We start from the raw sequence: 16,982 nt of genomic DNA on the forward strand, positions 1-16,982 counted from the left end.
AACTCAAAACAATGAAACAGCTCAGTTTACTTGAAATATGTCAGTGCTGTGAACTCAAAAGAAAAAAAAAGTTCAAAATACTCATAATAACAGTTAATTTAACAACTAATTTGTTTAATTTAAGTTTGACCTACTCAAACTACATCTATATCGACAGATCGATAGATAGGAATTTGCTATTCCATACAAATTTGTGATTTGTATTGTATTGCTGAACCCCTAAACTCAGGGGTGTCCATCCTGCTCCTGGAGGGCCACTGTCCTGCAAAGTTTAGCTCCAACCCCAATTAAACACATGAACCAGCTAACACATGAATAGATTTCTAGGCAGGTGTGTTGAGGCAAGTTTGAGCTGAACTCTGCAGGACAGTGTTTGGACACCCCTGCCTAAACCTAACCTTCAGTGGGCCATGAACAGACTGTGCAAAAAAATGGGATCACACAAAAGCTGAAATTTTGCTCCCGGTTAATGATTTTTAAAAAAGTTCTAACAGAGTGGCGCTCAACACAATATGGCCGTTAGATATGTCGTCCCTCGTCCACAGGAAAGGGGAACCTGAATAGATATGTCTCTGCAAGGACTATGAAAGCATACCATTAACCAAACAAAATCAAAGTCAGTCTTTCATATGGAAGAGTTGCTGGAAGGCAGGAGACCATATTAGCTACACTTTTGAGGATGCACGTGACTATAGCAGCCTAGTTACATGGCAAAGGGGCAAGTGGAAAGGAAATAACAGGTTTCATATACTGCTCTGACTGTGAGAAAGAAATGAAGGAGAGGAGGAAAAATAGAGCAGACTGCAAAGGGGTTGGGGGCAAGAAAGGGAGACTTCTAAAAGGAGGAGGTGGGGCTACACGGTAAGGGCAGAGAGAGAGAGAGAGGGAGAGAGAGAGAGATCTGCCTCCACTTCGTCTCTCTTGCTCAAGTACGCAAGCCACTGACAGCAACAGCCACACACACTGAGAGAGAGAGAGAGAGAGAGAGAGAGAGAGAGAGAGAACACAGATCCGTTCTCTGTAGATCGCCTACACAGTGTCAGAAATAGAGCTGAGTTTAAGGCAGGTGCGTACAAAGCGTCTGTATGAAACCCTAGGCGATGCACTAATACTTAATACACAGTCGTGAGAGAGGATACAGGTTGACTGACTAACGTCAAGAATCAAAACGAAAGAAAAAAACGTGACGACAACAAAAAGCGAAGAAGAAGAGACCGAGATGTACGCTGAAATGACCCATCTCTCCACGGTATGGAAGTTTATCATTTTCTTTCGAGGTCGAAACATTTACGCGTCGCATTAGAACGCGCACTGCAGTTGCTTTTATAGAAGTGTTGACACAAGAAAGGGGAAAATGATTTAAGCAACCTGTCAGAAATCATCCTAAACACGTAATTCTTCGACATTTAAGGATTAATTTAGTGGGTTTGTGTTACAAAATCTCGTTTGAGGTAAAGTGTCGGTAGTTTGAAACGGAGCTCAAGTTGTGCGATGTACTGACAAGTCGAGACTTTTCCACGTTCACGCTGCATGGCAGTAATGGTCAGCATGCAGAGCACATCGGGATAGAGTAGCACTGACTCACACATTAGCTTGGCCGAGGAGAGAGAGAGAGAGAGAGGGAGGGAGGAAGGAAAACGCTTCATGTCGCATTGAAATTCCACAGCCAGAGCTTTGCGAAAATAAGGGAAACGCAGTGTGCGTGCGCGTTTGTGTGGATGTGGGGGGACGCTTCTGTCATTTCATTGAAGTGATTAGCGTCCAGAAACTCTCCCTCCCTCTCTTCCTCTATCCTCCTCTTCCTCCTCCCTGCTGTTGCTATCTGTCCGCGTCGCGTGGCTCAGCCGCTGTCGCAGTTGAATTTGCAGTAGCTAGCTTGCGCGCTGTGCTTCTCCACAGCGAGACTATTGTTGTTGTCCTCCTCCACACTCTCCGCTGAGGGGTGTCAGCTCACGGTGCTAATCATCCTTCTCAGCCTCTTCATGTGTGGGGAGGAAGCGTGCGCGTGTGGGTGTCATCCTTGAAGATTGGACCAACACACGTGAGAGTGTTGGCAGGTGTCCGGTGCATTATGCGGCTCGGAGAGAGAGAGAGAGAGAGAGAGAGAGAGAGAGAGAGAGAGAGTGCAATGAGGACAGATTGGGTGTGATAAATACATTAGAGGATGCTCATATATATTTCGTATTCAACGCCTGTGCGGTTGTGTCTTGTTTGTTCATAAATACAGAGTTCAACTAAAGAGATAAGCCACTTGAGGGGACCGCACACATTTTTAATGCTAAGGTAGTCAATGTAAAAAAGCAGTTCTCAAGCCTATTTTACTCCACAAATCTGAAGTATTTTAGTGTGAGAAAAAAAATCTTGATTGAAATGGTCTGTGAAAAGGGTTGTTACATATAATGTAGGCAAAAGTTGGAAAGGAAGCGTTGAAAAATAAAAGCACTGAGGGACTTAGTGACGTCAGTCAAAAAGGAAAGTTGTTTCAGAGGCGGATCAAGTCATATTTTTCTAAAGGCTTTAAAAATTGGAACAAAAATGAATTATGCGAAATGAGACCAGGGCTGCGCTTCTCAAAAGCATTGTAAGCCATTATTCAGAGACCAAGTTCATCATAGAGACCATTGGTGGCAATTGTTCTACGATCAACTTAGATGCTTTTGGGAAACGCAGCCCAAGAACATGCATTAAGAAAGCAAGTAAATGTTTAGCCTACCTTTTTAAAATAACAGTTAATATATATATATATATAAGAACAGTAAACAGTTAATATTATTATATTTTAAAAAAAAAAAAGAAAGAAAGAAATCAGCCCTGAAATGAGTTTTGGGCATTGTGATGATGATGTGTTGATGACAGTGAATCACACATTCCAATTTGTAATGAAAAATATTCTGACAGCTCATAAAAATGCACCCAGACATCAATGAATAAATTCTTAATAAGTCATACCAACGAAATTAAACACATGACTTGTCCTGACAACTAGACTGGAAAGATAATTGCATAGTTTGTTTATCACAATGTTGATTAGCCCTCAGTGTTGTGTATGGGCATGATTACTGAATGCAAATATACACTTCTTCTTGCATGAGGGAGCTCTACGGTCTCTGACAGTGCATCACTGTAAACATTATTATCTTTACAGTTCCTCATCATTTAGTGGCTTTATATTAGTTCCTAAGTATGCAAGATGTCCTTTTTATGAGGCAAACTTTAGCCAATCCAATGGGTTACCTACAACAATAAATTAAGTGGCATAGCTCATTTCATTTAATTCAAGTAAAATACCATGACCCTACTCCTAATTAATGGTTTATCAAGACCTTAGCATGATTGACGGTCCCAATATACTGTAGCGGATATAACCATAAATGTTCTCTTTTAGGTTTAAATTATTTTGCCTGTTCCGAAAACTCATTTGTTCAACTCAAATCCACTTTGAATCCTCAGATGTCTTGATTCCATAATGCTCACAGCTATTGTTCTCTAAATCAACTTTTATCGTGCTTCGCATCTAATCTAAAGGCAATCTAAATGAGAGGCAATTTATTTGAGTTCAGCTCAGTTATTTTTAATGTTTCCATTGCAATGAGAAGAGTATCCAAAGAGTGGTTCAGAAGCTAAACCATGCCCAAGAACAGCAGAAAAAAGTAAGTTTCCCATTAATCTATCAAACTAATGACTCACATGAGCTATGATTTATTCAGAAAGACTCATTAGTCTAAAACTTATGAGTTACTGATTTAAATCAAACTGATTTATTGGATTGGTAACTGACTGAACATTGACTGGGATCAAAGAAATGTACTTTGATAAATAAGTAAATAAATCATGCAGTTTAATGTAACAACTCAATGTTCAGTCAGTCACTATATATCTATATCAATCTATACACACACACAAACACACACACAATTTTACATCAAATCACATAGGGAATACAAAACGGAACTTTATATGCAAACCTGCAATAATTAATACTTTTAACTGTCCCCAGACTTTATAGGCCTAGCTTGAAAATCCAATTTATGGAGCACCAAAAAACAGGCCAATCGACTTTTTTTATTAATTTTATTAATCATTCACTTTAGTTGAAACATTAGGGCTAATTTGTCATTTTAATTCCACTGTTTTAGCTAAACTGTGGCTTTAACTTTTAGGCTACTGATTCGCTTTGTTTTCAGATCATGAGAATGAATTTAATACTAATGAATTTAAAGTTCTCAGGTTTTAAATAATACAAGGGAACAATTTAATAAAAAGTGATCAACAATTTCTTAAATCATGGACACTATATTTTTATATAGGCTATATCACTCACAGTGTTCCCATTCAGAGTAATCCACCTTTTCTGGTGTTTTATATATTTTATGGCATAATGCACACCTCATATAAATACTGGGTAATACTGTACAGTAAAATGTAAGCAGACTTCATGCACTGTAATATTTCACTGTAACAGTCGACAAATAGCTGGAACATAAAGCATTTATATGATAAATAATTAGCCAAGATTAAATGTTATAATACTATATAATTATTGTTATTACCAGTAATTTATTTCATTATTTTAATTTTCATTTATACATAAAAATGTAACAATTCCAGCTTTACTGAGCAATATTGCAAACCATCCCTTTGTGCTAACTGGTGGTGATTTTGCGAACATGTGACTATATATATACACATATGAGATCATATGATCTCATGAAAATACACCTCCAGGAATGATTCTAATAATATGTTCAGTTAGTCTTGGAGAATAAACTAATCACAAACACTCCTATTGACATGTTCCCTACCGTTTCCACTTATAGAATAATGCACTTGACCACTGGTGTCCGCTCATAATTGCCTTTGAAAAACATCGGAATGGGCTTTATAAAAGGTGACAGCGGCGCGTGTCCAGGCCTACGGTGCACTGTCGACAACCACTTCACATTAAGCATAAGACAAGAGCCCCCACCGAAGGGTGAAGTGCTGCCATGGCTCTGCTTTCTAAAAATAAAAACACTAGGGGCTGACTGTACAGCTGCAAACAATTACTAAGGGTTACCTTGCAAATACAAATACAACACACCAGCTCCTCGGCCCTCTATGCCACCATTTCGTGCTGGCTTTGAGGCTTGTGTGGTCTGTTAGAGGGAGTTTTGTTATCTTGTAGGGCTTTTAATGTCTTCATCATGCAGGTAAGTGTGAGCTGGTTTGTTATAAACATCTGTTAAATCCTCCTCGTGTTAGCATCGCTAATGAGGCGGAGGGTGTGACAGAACAGATGCCTCAGAGTGCGAAAAAGAGATACAGAGGCGAGACTGTGGAAGAAAGGGAGAGAATGAAAGGGTGAGTGATGGGAGAAAATTTATGCAGCACATCCCTTCGTCCCCCTACAGATGAGTCTTCAGTGAGGGCAGATGTTTCTATGATTAAGAAGTTCAGACAGCCTAGGTGCTGCTTAGCAGATATATCTGCTGTTGCAAAGACATGCCCATTTGACTATAACGACAGGGTCGATTATGTTTATCGATCTGCCACAAAGGAAACAGTCTTGTGCTATTTACCACATGGAAACTGCTCTCTCGTTCCATATGGTTGACAATGACATGCAAAAGCCTCAAACCAAATTAAGACTTGTGTGCGTGATGTCTTGTTTAACTTATCTTCATTCCATGAACGTCCCTGCCATCTAGCTGCTGTAATCCTCTTTTATTATCATGGATTGGCCTGTGAACAATTCGAGATAATCCCTAATAAACTGGCTTTAATAAAAATTTAAAGCAACAAAAGATTTGATGCAGAGAGACTTAGGGGAAAACTCCTAAAATAAAATATAAAGTTTATGTGTGGTTCAGCAGAACATAATATGATGACATATAGGGTTGGGATTAGAGAACCGTTTGTTTTTCAGAACTGGTTCCATTTTTGAAGATAATACTGTAACTAAATGTTAATGGTTCTTAAACATTTGCATTTTTTCACAGATGTGGATGAAAGGAAAATAATGTATTTTAGCTTGAGTTTGCAGCCTTTCACTGGTGCTGTTAAACTGAATAATATATATTGTAATTTAAATTACAAATAATGTAACTTAAATTATAGCACTACATTTTTTTTAAAAGAAATTCATAGTTTTATTCAGCAAGGACACATTAAATTGATCAAAAGTGACTGATTAAAGTGAATTAGACTGGGTAAACCCAGATTTCGCCCGGGAACCTGTACATTCATTTCTACTGCTTCTGTTACACTTTTGCGGGAACCAATCACAGACTGGCTTATCCACCTTGCTCGCTATTGGCGGGTATAACACGATGACGATAGAGAAGTGACGGCAAGCACGACCGTCAATCCAATTCCTTTTAACCTCTCCACGATGCTGAATGACTTCTTTAGTTTAGCAAACAAATCGCTCGAGTGGGTGTAAATACCACTCACTTTCATGTTTTTTTTTTTTTTTTGCATAACCTGCAAAAATCGCTCGATGCCATTGCTGCTTCTGCAAACCGCTGATCAATGCTACAAACCAATACAAACTAAACCTGTCTGGAGTTTTCGTGTCACTTTGCAAAGTACGTCACCCGGATCGTTGATCTGATTGGTTGAAGGACTATCCAATTGCGTGAATAATGCTCGCTGATCACACCTCTTGTGCAGTAGAAAATACATACAGACTCCCCAGACCAATGTTCAATTTTAAATTGAGCTTGGTCTGGTGATAGCCAGACAAATTTATAATGTTAAAAAATGATATCTATTTTAGATAAATGCTGTCTTTTGAAATTTTTAATACTGATGATAATAATAAGAAATCTTAGGACTGGAGTAAGGCTGCTGAATAGCTTTGGTGCATCACAGGAATAAATTACATTTTAAAATATATTCATTTTTAATGTATTTTTTTGATAAAATAAATGCAGATTTGGTGAGCACAAGAGAGCTTTTAAACTGTTGTGTTATATATTTTATTATAGTACTGTTTTTTCCCCCTCCATATTTTTGTTCAGCTTAGTTTGGACCAGTTTTTGAGAGGAAACGTTTGGGAAAAGTACTAAAAGAATCATTAATGGAATAATTAAGGGACTAGAATAGTTTTTCTGTGATTCCCAACCCTAATGACATGCACACAAAGTCTGTTCACATCCAGTTTGATTGGCTCTATTTTGATGTGTATAATCTCACATGGCTCAATTATGTCCAGCAGACTGGACACACACCCCTCTTTCTATTTCTCGGCTCAGTCATCCACGATCAAGGGCCGACTCCTGGCAGAAGACAAACAGCAGTATGGCAAATGAGCTGCGCGTGTGTATGTGCACAAATGTGAGCGAGCATATGCGTAATAGGGTCAAAAGGGCTGTTGGACTTCACCTCTTGTACTCGCTGACGAGGGCAGATGAACTCAGGGCAGGAAAGATCACAGACATCTGTCTGAAAGAGAAAGAAAAAAAATGCACTGTCACAACACAGCCCATCACAACACACACACACCCAGGCGCACTGTTCTGTCTGTGCGCTGCATTTCTGTAAGCATACATACAAACAAATCAGTTTGAGAAATCAAATTGAATCAGTGAAAGTGAAAGACAGGACTGGGATGTGAGGTCTCCTCTGTGTAGCTCATGGCTTCAGTCGCCTTGCAGGCACCCTACATAAAGACAAATAAGGCTGAGTATATTGTGCATAGGCATATAGTATGCACTACTGTCAGAAATGAATATGTTTTGTGCCGAGAGTGGTACGGATCCCTCTGAAGGAGGAGGTGAAGACAGAGCACTGCTCACAAGCCTCAAGGGCATATCTGTGAATAAGCAAACACATCAGTCTGCCATCTTGCAGCGAGATGATGAACGCAAACAGTGACAGTGAAACAACTCCAACAGATTTATCAAGCGGTCGGCCATTAACATTTCATTTTGTAGCTCGACAGAACAATGTTTTTGTACTTTGTAATGAGCAAAAAGCTCTGGTTAGTTCAGCTTCTTCATTGGACCGTTTTTTCGGATTGCTGGCACTGAAATCTGCAAAGAAAAACTATTTTGTGTCATTAAATATTGCTATTTTGTTTTTTTTTTAATATTTGAAGTATATATTTGGTTGGTTTAAAGTATTTATGTTTTATTTTTGATAAAACTGAAAAGTTTTTCCTTTGTGTTTTTCAAGTAGGTGACAACATTGTCAATATGATCTGAGAAAACGATTAAAAACGCTGTATTATTTATGCCAGGCCAGTAGTTGGCGATGTCACTTTGTAAAGAAACACTACAGTCATATAGACTGAATAAGTAATCCACATGCGCATGATGTCACCATTTTCACAAATTCTCATTTACGTAGTTTACACAGAGATGATAATGCTGGTTTTTTTTCAAAAACTTGCACTTTGAAACCCATTTTCAAACATTTGTCCCCAAAACACCGTTGTCATGTAAACGAACGGCCAAAATGCATAAAAAGCTTTCAATTTTTAGTTGACAACCTTAGATATTTGAATGACAAATAAACAGTTTTAATATACAGTTTTTGTCTTGTGAACAAACAATTGTCAATAAATTAAAAGCGAGTAATTAGCATTTATTAGGACTGTAATTTTTTCAAATTGAAAAGCCATTTTGCAGTGTGTAATTTTAACACACTCATCACACTGACTTAAAAGGCATGAGTGATGTTTTAGAAAAAGCACAAAAAGGAAGAGACATAAAACAGTAATGACACATCACTCTGATTTGACAATCAGTTTTTAATCTTATCCTGTACTGCAGCAAGCTACAAAGATTTTGAGTTGTTTTGAGGAAAATTGTTTACTCTCGCTGTTGGTTGAATCAAATCCTTTATGACTTCAGTGTTCCAACTCACAATGCTTATTTTCTGATTCACGCTGTCATTTGTGAGTGTTACATCTGAACTCATTTGGACATACAGAAAAATGCATTTGCCTGTACGAACAAGAGAAAAAAAATGTAATGAAATTCCTTTGACTTTGAGAACATACTTTACCACTGTGGTTCAGAAAAACTAAGGAGGAAAAAACATGCAGGCGAAAGATAAAACATTTCTTAGATAAAGAAATCAGTGTCTTTCTTAATGAGGAAGTCAAAAGAACTTGCTTCAGTAACCACATTATGCATACTTTCCCCTAAATTCTTAAATATATCCTTGCAGGCCTATAGCAATAGAACAGTTCATTAAAGTTCATTAAAAGGCCTGCCGCTAGGAAAAGAAAAACAAAAACAGTCTGCTTTGTCCTGTAAACTCTCTTCCTGTCTTCTCAAGCAAGCTCAGTTGTGAATACTAAGGCAACTCTTCTCATTAATTGCTCTCACAAGCTGCTTAGCCAGGGTCATCTCTGCATTTTTGACTCAGTCCAATTAATACTAATCACAGCATCAGATTGGCTGAGCGAGAAGATTGCACGGTCAGAGCAAATGATCATCTTGGAAATTCATTAACAAAAGAAAGAAAAAAGTGAGACTCTAATGATATGGTAATCTGTTTTGAGATTTTATTTTTCGGCCTTCACCCTTCAAAATGTTTGGACAATTTGTCATTAACATTCATTAAGGTGCCAGTTCCAGAAAAGAGACCAGGTCTTAAATGAGCAGATGGACTTTGCCTTGTAGAATGGCTTAACATGGAAGAGGGAGACAGACTGGCTGCTGTCTGCTCCGACGGCTCAAGGCATTCGTGAAATATCAGAAGGTATGCAGCTGAATTATTTATAAGGTACCTCAGTATATTAAATTAAAAGGAAGCAACTCATAAACAGAGGACAACATGATAGCAGATCAAGGCTTCTGCAAAGCAAAGCACAAGACTTTTTATTTTTTATTTTTTTCTCTACATTATGCATTTAGCTGGCCAAGTCAGACATGAAGTTGTATACTACTTGCCATGCCAATATATTCACGAACCCAGGGGTAATTCTAAGATTTCAATATTAGGGGAGCTCAGCCCCCAATAAGGGTTTGATTTAAAAAATAATTTAATATATTGTTTGTATACTAGGGTAGGCATGAACAATATAGTAGGTTTTACAAGTCAATCCCTGAATATTGAATTCATTTCTAATAATTTTAAATAACCAGGTAATTTTCATTTACATTTAGACATTTACATTTAGCAGACGCTTTTCTCCAAAGTGACTTACAAATGAGAATAGTAGAAGCAATCAAATCAACATGAGTACAACAGTATGTAAATGCTGTGTCAAGTCACAGTTACATCTGTAAAGTGCTCGTAGCAAGGAAAATATATTTTTTCTTAGTACACAAATAGATGGAGAAAGAGAATAGAAATCTAAAAAAAAGAAAAGTAAGATAAATAAAAAGTAAGTGCTACTATTACTGGTCAAGTGTTTTCTCAAGTGTTGACCCAGTAATAGTAGCACTTACTTTTTTATTTATCTTAATTTTCTTTTCTTTTTTCGATTTCTATTCTCTTTCTCCATCTATTTGTGTATTAAGAAAAAAAATCATTAATATTAAGAATTTCTTAAGAATATAGACAAATTAAATTACAGTAAAATTAACTTTAAAAAAAATCCACATTTTTTCATTTTCATTCATGGAGATAACATGGAAAATGTGCCATATGCTTTAGTGGAGGATTTCTGTCACGTGGTGGAAAACAAACACTTTTTTAACAAGAAAATGACATGAAATTACCACTATAGCCTGTAGATGGCTGCAGAGGACCATTTGCCAGAGGGCCATTTAGCTCATTTGCCATTTCCACTCCCTTAGTTCTTTTCCCGTTTTACTTTTGGATTTATTATAAAATTAATTTTATAATACATTTTAGCAATTGTATTGCACTGAAGTATAAAGTATAGCAAGAGTAGAAAAAGTCACAAAGTGTCATGCCGTTTAGATGAAAGGAATTTCAAAAATAAAAAAATAATCACAGATTTTACAGTGGATGGGAAACCGTCTTGAATTGCTCCTGCATCATATTATGTAAACTGCATTTATGACAAAGAACTACACAGATGCAGTTATCATAACAATCTATCAGTCTCACTAAAGCCCTCCTAAAATGGGCCTAGGAATGGCATTTTTATTGGCCAAACAATTAAAATGTACTTAAAATGAATAGAAAAGAAATAGTTCACCCGAAAACTGATTTTGGAGCCCCCAGGCCCTCCATGATGTAGGCTATGACTTTATTTCTTCAGACAAAGACAGAAAGCATTCCAGGATTTTTCTCCATCTAAAGCAAATGAACCTTAGTTCATTTTTGATGGTGCAAAATCCATATTTAGGCAGCTTCAAAGTAATCCACATGACCGCAGCCGACCCCTAAGTGTCTTCTCTAGCAAAACGCTAAAAAAAAATGTATATACTTATTTGTATACTTATTGTTAACGACAAATGTTCACCTCTGTCCTGCTCTGTGATGCGTGTCCACGAGATGGCTTAGTTCACGACCTCTCATATGACACACATTGAGAAAGTCATGCTTTAAGAACCGCTGCAAGAACCGCTCCAATGTAAGGCATCCAGGATAAACACACAAACAGACCATTTTAAATAAGAAACTGACACAAATACTAATATACAGAAATGACCATTCAACGTTTGGACAGAGTTGTAACTCCACACTAAACAATGTAAGCAAAGTTCTTGCCATCTACGTCAAATGTAACCTAAACCATAAATCACCTGAGAGGTCATGAACTAAACCAAAGACTAAACCATCTCATGGATATGCATAGCACAGCTGGACCAAAGTGAATATTTGTAGATAAAAGTATAGATTTTTTCATTCAATATCATCAGAATTCACAAAAAAAGTATTCAATATATCAAAGAGAAGCAAATATTTAAGTTTGCACAACATTAAAACATGCACACACACAAGCAACAAAAGTAATACAAAGCGTCAACCCAGCAAGCAACACCTCATGTAACTGGCCTGAAACCATCAAACACCATCAGGCCATCCTTATTGTTGAGCAAAACGCAGTGACGGCCTCCATGAAGAGCATATTTCTTAACATCCGCAGGAAACCAGACATGCATATATTTGCATCCCTTCATGGCAAATAATTCTACTCCAAAATCCAGCAATAAAAGCATAAAACACAATTTACCAGTACAGACATTTTCTAAAGGAAACATCTGCCTATATATGTAGGGTGCATAATGTTGACCGTATTCTTTACATGGCATCCTGCCACGTGCATGAATTTCCTGAGCTGCTATTTTAGTCCATGTCTTACTCAAGCGTAACGTTCACATCTCCTCCTATTTTAGAGAGAAAGTGGAAAACATGCATGTTTATAACCACATTCAGACGTGCCCCTGCCCAACCATAGAAATGCAATTATTCCCACAAGCCAAGGCCATTTAAGTCATAATGGTCACACTGATATCCATAAATTGGATGGCCAGTCTCACGTCTGCAGGCTGAGTTTTCCATTACTGCGTTAGTCACGTTTCAAGGTTGGCATGTGCATTATGATATCAGAACTCGACTGTTTTCCCCCCTCGTGAACCATTGCGTCTCTTAATTTCCTGATAAGAATCATAATTGTCACATTTACTATGAATTCCTCCATAATAAGAGCTTTAGTGGGCAACATTTAGCGGGAAAATGATTATTGCAAAATACTAATTTTTCATAAAATGTTTAAATGGAATGTGACATTTACTAAGTCAAACCAAAATTCATTCAGACACCTTGAACATTTCACTATAGTTTAAAAAATAGTAATAAAATATGACAAGATCTCCGAGTTAAACTGTGTCAGAAAAAAATAATCTTAATTATGTCAGATAACACTTAAGCAAAACGTTTTGCTATCCTCACTTACATAAATGAAAGCGTCCTGCACTCACTAGTAAAAATCTATCAAAAATATTCGGAATAATTTTTGGTTTGACTGTATGTAAAGTACACCAGCCGATCTTAAAGTGTATGTAAATTCCCACCAAAAATCCCACCACAGCCTCTCATGCCATAGATGTTATTAAATGAAACGATAACCATCTGTAACCAATCAGACCATAACCGCATAGTAATTATAAAACAGGTTTTGCCAGAAGACATGCTTAAGACATGCGAATACAGCATGAGACAGGATTTTAACTGCATCGACGGCCCCAAGGTAGCCAGTCAGCTAAATTTATCTGCTGTAAAAATGTTCACACTAGTATAAAAACCAAGTGGACAGTGCTAAACGCCTCCCTAGACAGTAGACAGTTATACTTGGGTCTCTCGGAATGAATAAATGTTAACATCTTGGGGCCACACGCTCTCACCTTCATGCACATGCTGTCCTCTCACTTTGAGGGTGGCATATATTTCTGGGAACGATACAAATCTTTCTTATAAAGATGACTAATTCCCATTATTGCGAGCAGGAGCGCAGTGTGACCCTCTGCAGAGTGTCAGTGGGAATAAAGCGCTTAATGAGTGACACAAATTGAATGTTGTTCCTCTCGGTTCAGGAAGGTGGAGGAAATTGAGGCAAACCTAATGAGCAGTCCGTTCCCTGCAGCGACACCTGACATCGATGGCTGGTGACAGGTCGCACGGCGAGCAGAGAAGAGCAGGGAGGGGACACCTTGCCCCCGTTTCGCCTGGCGCCATGTGACATGATCCAGCCTGCCACGGGCCATCTGCGCCCAGTGAGAGACTAAGTGGCACTCCTCCCTGCATCTCCCAAAGGAATGGAAGCCTTTAATCACCACCATCAGCGTCGTCGCACGCTCGTGCTTCTGCACTCGCACAACCCCTCGGCCTCTTGTGGCCAAAGAGCATGGATAAAATGGAAAAGATGGGTCGCTGCGCATTCAGTGAGACTTCTGCGTGCGAGAGCAGTAGCACTTGTTTGTTATCCGAATGCGTGTTTACGTCCCCGCAGACCATCAAATGCATGTCCATTAAGCTTCTGGGCCAAAGTGTAAACAAACTTATGTAACTCTGTTTGTGCATGATTGAACAAACGCAGATATACTTCACAGGGGGACATAGAAGCAAACATCTGTAAATCATTTTTCATCAAATATTTAGGTGAATGGACCAGCTTTAATATCCTCATATGCCATATAAGACGACACAGTGGCCACTGATCTAAGGCCATCTTTCCTTTATCTACAACTGTTACCTGATCAGCAGCAGAAGGTAAAGTCAATTAATTGTACATATGAAAAGAACTATATATTAAATAGGTAATATTGCAATATTCAAGTTCGTTAGTTGTTGCAAAGATGCACTGAATTGATCAAAAGTGACAGTATTTTACAATACATTAAATTTAATTTCAAATAAATGCTGAAAAAATGTATCATGGTATACAAAAAATATCAAGTTTTCAACAGTGATAATAATAAATAATAATTTCTTGAGCACCAAATCAGCATATTAAAGGGATAGCTCACCCAAAAAATTTTTTTTTGCCATCATTTACTCAAGTGCTGAACACAAAGGAAGATATTTGGAAGAATGTTTGTAACCAAGCAGATCTCGCCCCCCCATTGACTACCATAGAAGGAAAAAAACATTACAACATTACAAACATTCTTCCAAATATCTTCCTTTGTGTTCAGCAGAACAAAGAAATTTATACAGGTTTGGTACAACTTGAGTAAATGATGACAGAATCTTCATTTTTTGGTGAACTATCCCTTTAAAATGATTTCTGAAAGATCATGTGACACTAAAAACTGGCGTAAAACAGAAAACAATTCTTTTAAATTGTAATAATAGTTTACAGTATTATTTTACTGTATATAGTTTTGATTAAATAAATGGAGCCTTGGTGAGAAACTTCAAAAACATTTAAAAAAAAAAATAAAAAAAATACCAACCTCAAATTTGTGGACGGCAGTGTAAGTGAACTTATTCACTCACTTTAAGAGTCAAGGCTTGTTTGGAACTCTGAAACTGGATGGATGGATGGATGGATGGATGGATGGATGGATGGAACCCTGTTGGTAGCTGAAAGAATTAACAAATCAAATAATAAATTAATGTCCCAAGGGACTTTTAGAATTTTATGGTTACTTTTCCAATTCTGTGGAGCTAAAGTTTAATCAGAAAGTGTGTGCTGATTTTACAGTTCTCCACAGATGAAAAGCGAAGCAGACCTATAAAGAGAGATACTGTCACACATCTGCGGTTGCAAGGCATGCTGGTGTTGATAGGTAGCACATTGATTTAAATGACATGCCTGATGTTGACGTCCCACATTTAACACTCCTACCTTCCTCCGCTTCCATTTAATTTCATGTGCCATCCTTTGCCTCCTGAGCGTGCTACTCTTATCTGATTCATTGAACCATTTAAACGAGAAATTAAATTATATTCTTCAATACGCTTGTTTCCCAAAGAAAAGTTATGGCCAGGCCATTTATTAAAAGCAGACAGTTCCCTTTCTTAAACCTGCTCTGATTTACGAAGACTCATTGCCGATAAAAAGCCCAAAATTGGATCAGCATATTCCCACAGTTCGCAAAACTTATTTTTTCTTTGAAAGTTGCGATGATAGAAAAACCCCTCAAACACAGCAGGGTGCTGTAATAAGTCTGATTACATACAGGAAGTAATTGGAAGGATCTGGATGGATCCACACACTAATGCAAACTAATTTGTCATTTGGGGATTGTGCCAAGATAATTTCCCAAACACCTTTCTGCAATTAGAGTGAAGACGCAAAACTGTCAGACTGAAGGAAGAAAGAAAGAAGACTCTACACAGAAGCTGATGCTGTGCAAGTTAACGTATTTTTTGCAGGGGGCAAGACCCACAAATCTCACTGAACGCTCGTACCGTGTGGCTGTCGGCAAAGATCTAACCAGCTTTTATTGATGTATAGACAAAGACAAGCAGGGTCAAGGCTGGAGCATTTTACTGCCCTCTTTATGTTTGGACATGTAAAAGGATTGAAAGGCCAGACACTTTAACGGCCTATCGTGTAAAAGGCAAGCGTTGAGTAAAAGTAACTCACAGGTTTCTCAGTTGAAATATGATGGACAAATGGAAAAAGAAGAAAACAAAAATCATATATCAATCAAAGACTTCTAGACAGTTAGCATTAGCATTTCCATTCATGCTAGACTAGCACATACAGCCCATGAAGTAAAAAAAGAACTGTATGTGATTATTCTAGATAAAACCCTCAAAAACAATGTCTGCAACTGCCCAGCTAACAAAGATAGCTAACGCTATGAAAACATTATTTTTACATTCAAAACGTAACTAACGTTTTCATGCTAACATTTTGAGAACATTTTGAGACCATATAACCTTGAACAAAAGTTCTATTAATGTTACTGGAGAAATGCTTGTTTATATCTTTGAGAGAATCTTGCCAGAACGTAAGGGAAGTTTTCAGAATTCTGACAATGTTCCCTCTTCCCTGGGTGCCCATATTTATTAGCATCTATGAAAAACAAGCCCAAAATCGAGTACAAAAGAGGATGTGGCAACACTGAAATCCATTAAAATGACAAAAAGGCATAATGCATCCCAATTTGTCTGTTTAAAATAAAGCTTTTAGGAGTACTGACAAAATGTGCACTCCTGTCATTCATGTAGGACCATATGCCGGGAAAGATTTGGTCTCAAAATCAGGCTGATGGTGTCAGTCTCCCTCCTTCATGTTTTAGCACTGTGTGAGGCTTTCCTCGCTGCATATTTAAAGCAGCTCCTTCAAGCTTAGCACACTAATGGCTATTTAGGCCTGCTATTGCTTTCTTTACCAGCAGTCTGGGAGGAGGACACACACACTGACACGTACACAGCTCTGTAAGCCACCACGACAAGAAAGCGACTCTTGTCTCCAATCACATGCGTTTCATTCTCCCTCTTTATCATGTGCTAATCCAGCATCTTCCTGTGATCCTTGCTGTAGTCAGGCTCTTATTTACAGAAGTGGTTTAAAGAATAAACACACTCCTTCTCCTATTCATATTTATAACACCCCAGTCCTGTTAGAAAGAGGCACAGGGGCTCTGTAAAATCAACTGACAGCAAATCCATAT

The 16,982-nt window shown here is 37.9% G+C and overlaps 1 protein-coding gene across 1 annotated transcript in view; it reads left to right on the forward strand.

The window, feature by feature from the left end:
• The first annotated feature begins 406 nt into the window (after positions 1-406).
• Positions 407-16,982, forward strand: part of lrrn2 (leucine rich repeat neuronal 2) — a 57,374-nt gene continuing 40,798 nt past the window's right edge. Inside the window, exon 1 of the mRNA XM_048173405.1 lies at positions 407-1,249. The gene's annotated coding sequence lies outside the window, so the exon portion shown is untranslated. The remainder of the gene's footprint in view (positions 1,250-16,982) is intronic.

This window comes from Megalobrama amblycephala, linkage group LG21, assembly GCF_018812025.1.
Source record: "Megalobrama amblycephala isolate DHTTF-2021 linkage group LG21, ASM1881202v1, whole genome shotgun sequence".
NCBI lineage: Eukaryota > Metazoa > Chordata > Actinopteri > Cypriniformes > Xenocyprididae > Megalobrama > Megalobrama amblycephala.